The following is a 6000-nucleotide window of genomic DNA, read 5'->3' on the forward strand; positions in this document are numbered from 1 at the left end:
CTCTTTGGTGAGACTCAGAAGCACCATCCCCAGGCCCAAGCCCATCCTTAACATGTGCAAAAACTCAGAGCACACCTACCAATGGAGGCCTGCAGACCCTATGTCTGACTATTTACAAAGTATAATGAAGCTTATACATTGTTAAGTGAAATACATCCATTCTCCTACCTTGACATATATAACTTCATACCAATCTGGAAATTCAGCATTGCTTTTAGGGTCTTTGGACTCAGAGATGTTCACTGGAATGTGGTGGCAGGGAAGAGGGGTCCTCTGGCCCTCAGACCACTGTCCTTCTCTTCTCACCCCTGGTTCCAGCCCACATTACGAAGGTCCCATGATGCTCCAAGTCCAAGCTCCATCACCTCACTTTGGAAATACCCATTCCTTGGCCACTTTGGACGGTTAGGGGGACACATCAGTGGTCATCCATCCTCAGGGAGAAGGCCCTGTGTAAGCCTTAGGTATATTTCCTTGCCCCTCAGAACTCCCCACCCCATGAGAAAGGCCAGAGCGGGATCCTGTAAAGCACAGGGTCCAGGGCAGGGCACCTCTTATCTGGGCCAGGAGAGGGACTGCCAGTGACTGAGGGTGCTGGGTCACAAATAAGATGGGGTGACCTCTGTCATTGTGACTGTTGCTCCAGAGGTACCCCCATTCACCACACACACCATAGTCTTGCAAATGCTGTCTATAGCAAAAAGAAATCTGTCCTCACACGGAGCCATTGTTGAATGTGGAAGCTGCTTGTCGGGAAGCCCCTTGGATGTGGGTGTTTTCTGGTTCTGGGCCCCTAGCACCCCAAGGCCCCACTAGGGGGGCAGCCTTCAGAGTTATTTTAACAGATGTTGTCACTCCCCTGCCCAGATTCCTTCAGTGCTTCCCATTACAGTCCTTGCCAACAATGTCATTTTGTGCCCAACCAAAACTCGCCACCTGATAGAATTTCCACACGGGATCATGGGCAGGCCAGAAGGGCAAAGGGGTTAATGCCCTTGGGACCACTGCTCAGCCACTGATAGGGGAGCTGCAGGGTGAACACACCAGCTGCCTCATTCCTTTAGTAGAATCATTCTGAGGTGTTTAGCCCTACAGTCTCTCCCAGAGGTGCCTGACAAGATGGAGTCCCAGTGGTCTGCGATGTCAGCCTGATCATTCATGCACCCTTTGTTAGCATCCTTCCATCCCCTGGCACACTTCTCCATTCTGTTTCCTGGGATATTTTCCTGGTATATTTCCCGAGTGAATTCCTTGTACCCACATCTTTTTCTTGGGGTCTCCTGCTGGGGCAGCCGACCTAAGACAGTTGTCTGCTTCCGGTTACATCGATTTTGATTGCTTATGGCATATCCGGTGCTGTTCTCTGCGTGTGACCATTATCATCTCAATTTAACAGATGAGGAAACCAAGGCTCAGTGAAACCAGATCATCTCCCTGAGCATCCCCAACTATAACGCAGCAGAGACAGGATTTGAATCACATGCTCAGACTCCAGAACCCAAATGGTTGATTATTGAGCTGTAATTGCATGATATGTGGTGCTGATGGCCACGCTTCGCTTGGGCGTAGATTCCAAAAGGAGAGTGGGACAGGGTTTTTTGAGATTCCAACCTACTTTCTTCTTGGTCTGACCCTCCACTATCTTCCCTGTCTATTGGCCATAGTAGTAATAGCTACTTTCCAGAGTCGTTAGGGCAATTAAATGGCATGGTAACTTCACAACGCTTCATACCCGTGCCAGGCCCATGGGCCATGCCCTGTGCATGTGCGAGTTGGCCTCCCCGTCACCCCATCCTCCTCTTTATCATGTCCATTGGCTGGGCTGCCAGGAAGATGGGTATCAGTGGAAGAGAACGCAGCCTCAAAAACCTGTTGTTTCCAGCAAGTATCTGGCTAATTTATTTCAAAAGGTTTTGCTTCTATGAAGTTTAATAGAGTTGATGAGTATTAAAGGAATCATTTCATCTTCATTTGAATGTGAGCAGTAAATGTGTTTTGGAGATTATATTCATTCCCCAGTGATTCCAAGTACTTTCCCATTCCAAAGCTGATTTTCATCCATCAGAGCAAAGGGTTTTCAGCTCTACAGAGCTGTCTGAATGAAAAGCGGGAGTTCCACGCGGAGGGTGCTGCTTGGCTCATCCGGAGTGAGGTGGCAGAGCTTCCTTCTGGGCACAGGGGTACCCCTGCGGGTGTGCCGACATGTGACTCCATCCTGGCCCCTCTCCTCCTGTCCTCAGCTGTTCCCAAATCCGTGTAAGGCTTTGTGTCTCTGTAAAGCAGCCTTCAGAAGCCTGGGACTCCGAGACAGGTCTAGCTCCCCTTCTCGGCCTGCTGGTTCTCGCACCTTACTGCACCTAATGGGGGGGTCAGCCCCATTTGTGAAAGGTGAAGCTGCTAAGATCTGTCTGGGGAGGCATTTCACCAAATGAATTTTAATAGCTTGGAATCAGGTTAAACTCATGAAGAAGGAAGGAAAAGAAGGTTTCCTTGGTATTGAATGTGTAATAACTCCATTTTTACAACCTGTAAGCACTTGGGATGTGCACGTTGCTTCGAGGGCAGGAAGAATTTGTGCTTCCGGCCAAGGGCAGTTTGGTCTTTAGCAAGGCCCGGCAGCCCTGGAGGGAGGCCTTGGAGCTTAGGGTTTCCCCTGTGGGTGAGCAAAACATTCTCAAATCAGAGCCGAACATTCATGAGCTGATTATGCAATTAGCTGTGCCCTGAGTCCAACAGGGGGGAATGTGTGAAGGTTGCGTTGATCAGGAGGGAAGGTGGCCGAAGGTTTCCAAGGGGGCGGGAGGAGGGGTTTTATGCCTTCATGCACTGTGTCTCTCACCCCCACAGGACCCTCTCAAGGGTGGCCCAGGCACATGGGGCCGTATTTTCTCAAATAGGACCCCTGGCAAAATTCCAACCGTAGTTGGGATTGGAACCCAAACCTTTCTCAGACACCTGTGGATCAGGAGTGAGGCCTGCATTCAAAGTCAGTTCTACCACTCCTGTCTTCTCGACCAAGTCACTTACTCGGTTGGACGCCCTGTTCCATCGATAGAATGGGAACGCTCATGCTGATTTACATAAACTGTAAGATCATTCTGAGGAGCAAAAGCATGTGGAAGTGATCAAAAGGCAACTAAGTGCTATGCAAATAATTATTTGTCGCTTGCTGGTGATGGTGGTAAGGATGACCCCCATGCTGGGGATCATCGTAGCACCGGGGACAGCCAGTAGGTGACCGCTTCAAGCAGGGGCACTCGAGAGCACGAAGGTCGCCGGGGAAAAGGCCGCAGGACGTGGTCTTGGCGAGGCTGCCGCTAATCAAGTAGAGAGAAGAAGCCAGACACCGGAGAATCAAAGGCAGTGTGGGGCAGGAAGAAAGGCAGACACGTTCGAGTATTCAGGTGGGGAATTCAGACCAAGAAGCCAGAAATAAGGCAGTAGCTGACAGTCAGGGGGGGGCAGAGGCCAGCAGAGCAGCAAAGGAGGGGGCAGGGGGAGAAGCCGGGTGGGACCCAGGCCCTGAGCAGCAAGGAGAGCTGAGCGTGTTTGTGGGCTGTCGGTTTCGGGTCACATATCTGAACAGCGAGCAAACAGCTTTATGCCAGAACCCCCCGGGGCCCGCTCTGGGACGAGCCCCCAGCTGCACGAGTACACGGAGGTGGAGTCTTACAATATTTATGGGCTTGAGATGCATGCCCTCTGGAGCTCCAGGAGGCAAAAGCACATTCCGGATGCATAAAGGCTGAGCCCCCCTGCGTGAAACACCATGGGAGGCCCTGGTTACGAGGGTCACCGCTGGGGCCGGGTGGCTGCATGGGCAGATGAGGTATCTGGAGCCTCAGGCCCACAGATTTGGGGGCAGGCCCTGTCTGGGGTGACTCTTCATGTCGCTTTTCCGGCAGAAATAGCAGAGAGACCCTGCCTCGAGGGGAGAGGTGGTATTTAACATGACCCCTTGAACAGGCTCCTGTGGGAGTATGAGTGTAGCTGTCTGTTGGCTCTTTCTCTCCCCGGTTCGAAGTTGAACTCCTAAGGGGGGACAGAAGTAGGTTAGCCTTGTTTCCGAAGGTGCTAGAAGTAAATCCAGCCCTTCTTCGGTGTCTGATACAAAAGGCACCTTGTTCTCAGCGGCTGGGGTGGCTGCGGTGCCTTTGGCCCCAGGCCTCTGTCTGCAGCCTCTTGGCAGAGGGTTTACAAAGGAGGGACTGTCCTGAGGCAGAAAAGGCCACAGGCTGTCGAAGGTGAAGGGGGAAAAAACAGGATCTTCTGTCTCTTTGGGCCGGGTGGAACCATCTGGGGCTTCTCAGGTATGAGTTCAATCTGTCTGTGACCGTGATAAGGTGTCCCTTTTCTGGACCCATGGTCTGTCGCCACACCACAGTGCCCCTTTGTCACCAGCTGAGTAGCCAGAGCCGTGTGAGGTCGTGAGGGGTAACAGCCAGAGCAGCAATCAGGCCTTTTGCCCTTTGAGGCAACTTCAGCTTCTGGTGGGCACACAGGAGGGAAATGACAGCAGAGCACTGGGGTGACCGGTTCACCACGATTGTGGTTCCCCCTCCCCTCAGAAGTGGGCCAAACACCCCAGGCAGTGCTTCTCGGAAAGGAGGGAGGCAAAGGACAGTCCTAGCAAGGGCGAGGATGGCCTGTTTCCATCCACTTGAGCTATTCAGAGCTCTCAGCAGCCGGCCCCAAAGAAACAGATGACTCCTAGAAGGTTCGAAACTGAAAATACTGTCTGGCAACTACGTAACTGAACAATGGTCATCTCAGGGAGTCCTTAGGGGATCCTTGGGCTCAATGTCTGTGTCTGACCAGCTTGGAGGGTGGGGAGCCCCGTTCTCAGCTTCTCGAATCCAGGCCATCTTTCCACTGCTCCCTTACGTCTGCTCTACTTCATAGAGTGCTTGTGAGGATACACGTAGAGAACCAAACAGCAGTTGTGTGTTCAGTGTGTAATAACCTTATTGGTGGAACTCGTCCAATAGCCGTCCCTTTGCGAGAAACCCTTGACCATGTTCTGCTGCTCAATCTGGAGCATCGTTCTAGGGAACAGATGAAATATGGCCCTCATCCTCAAGGACCTTAGAGTTGAGGGGAAGAGATGCAAGTAAGAAGAAAGGCAGCCGCAGTCAGTAAGTGGGTGCCGGAGAGGCATCGGAAGGGAAAGCGGTTGAGACTCCACGGAGTGGGAAGTCTTCCAGAAGAGAGGTTGCTTCAGTTAGCTCTGATGGGCAGGCAGAGGTGGCCCAAGCAGAGAGAAGGGGCAAAGGGGCGCTCCCTTTGGACCAGAAAGTGTTGCGTGAAAGCCCAAAGGTGCGCAGAAGCAGGGCACAGGTGAGGCACTGCCTGCAGGTTAGTGGGACGTAGGACAGACCTGGAATGTGGTGGAAGGGGCCGCTGGAGAGGCTGGCAAGCCGCCACCGGACCAGGATGTCTACTGGGGATTAGCCAAAGACACTGAAGTTTCCCCCAGAGTTGCTGCTAAAAAACTTTTCAACAGGGAATGCTTTAGCCATGCTTTTATGTTAGAAAAGCTGCTCCAGCCCCAACCGCAGGCTGATTTGGGAGAGACCTAGGTGGAGAGACCATTGATCCAGGGGGCAAGGATAGAAGTCCGAACCAAGTCACTTGTCATGGGAATCCGGGTGCTAAGGCTCAACCTCAGGAGAGAGACATTTAGAAAGTAGACTCTTCACAATATATTCATCTAGATGGATGGGGGACAACAAAGAACAAACCAGAAGATGGAGTCCTACTGCGCCCTTCTTTCTCTCTCACCTCCCACATCTAATCGGATCATGTCATTTCTTTCTGGTTAAATGCTTTCCATGATTTTCCTTAGCTTTCAGAAAAATATTCCAACCTTTAGATTAATCAAATAAAGCTTTTTCTAATTGGGTCCCTGATAACCTTTGCTTTAGCAGAAGCAGGGACAAAGTTTGTTCGCTGGTTTCCCCAGGTTGAACTTGGAAAATTTGTAAATTGCAGGAAAGCCAC

The sequence above is a fragment of the Lontra canadensis genome, unplaced genomic scaffold (assembly GCF_010015895.1).
Source record: "Lontra canadensis isolate GAN:19392208 unplaced genomic scaffold, GSC_riverotter_1.0 scaffold86, whole genome shotgun sequence".
NCBI classification, from domain to species: domain Eukaryota; kingdom Metazoa; phylum Chordata; class Mammalia; order Carnivora; family Mustelidae; genus Lontra; species Lontra canadensis.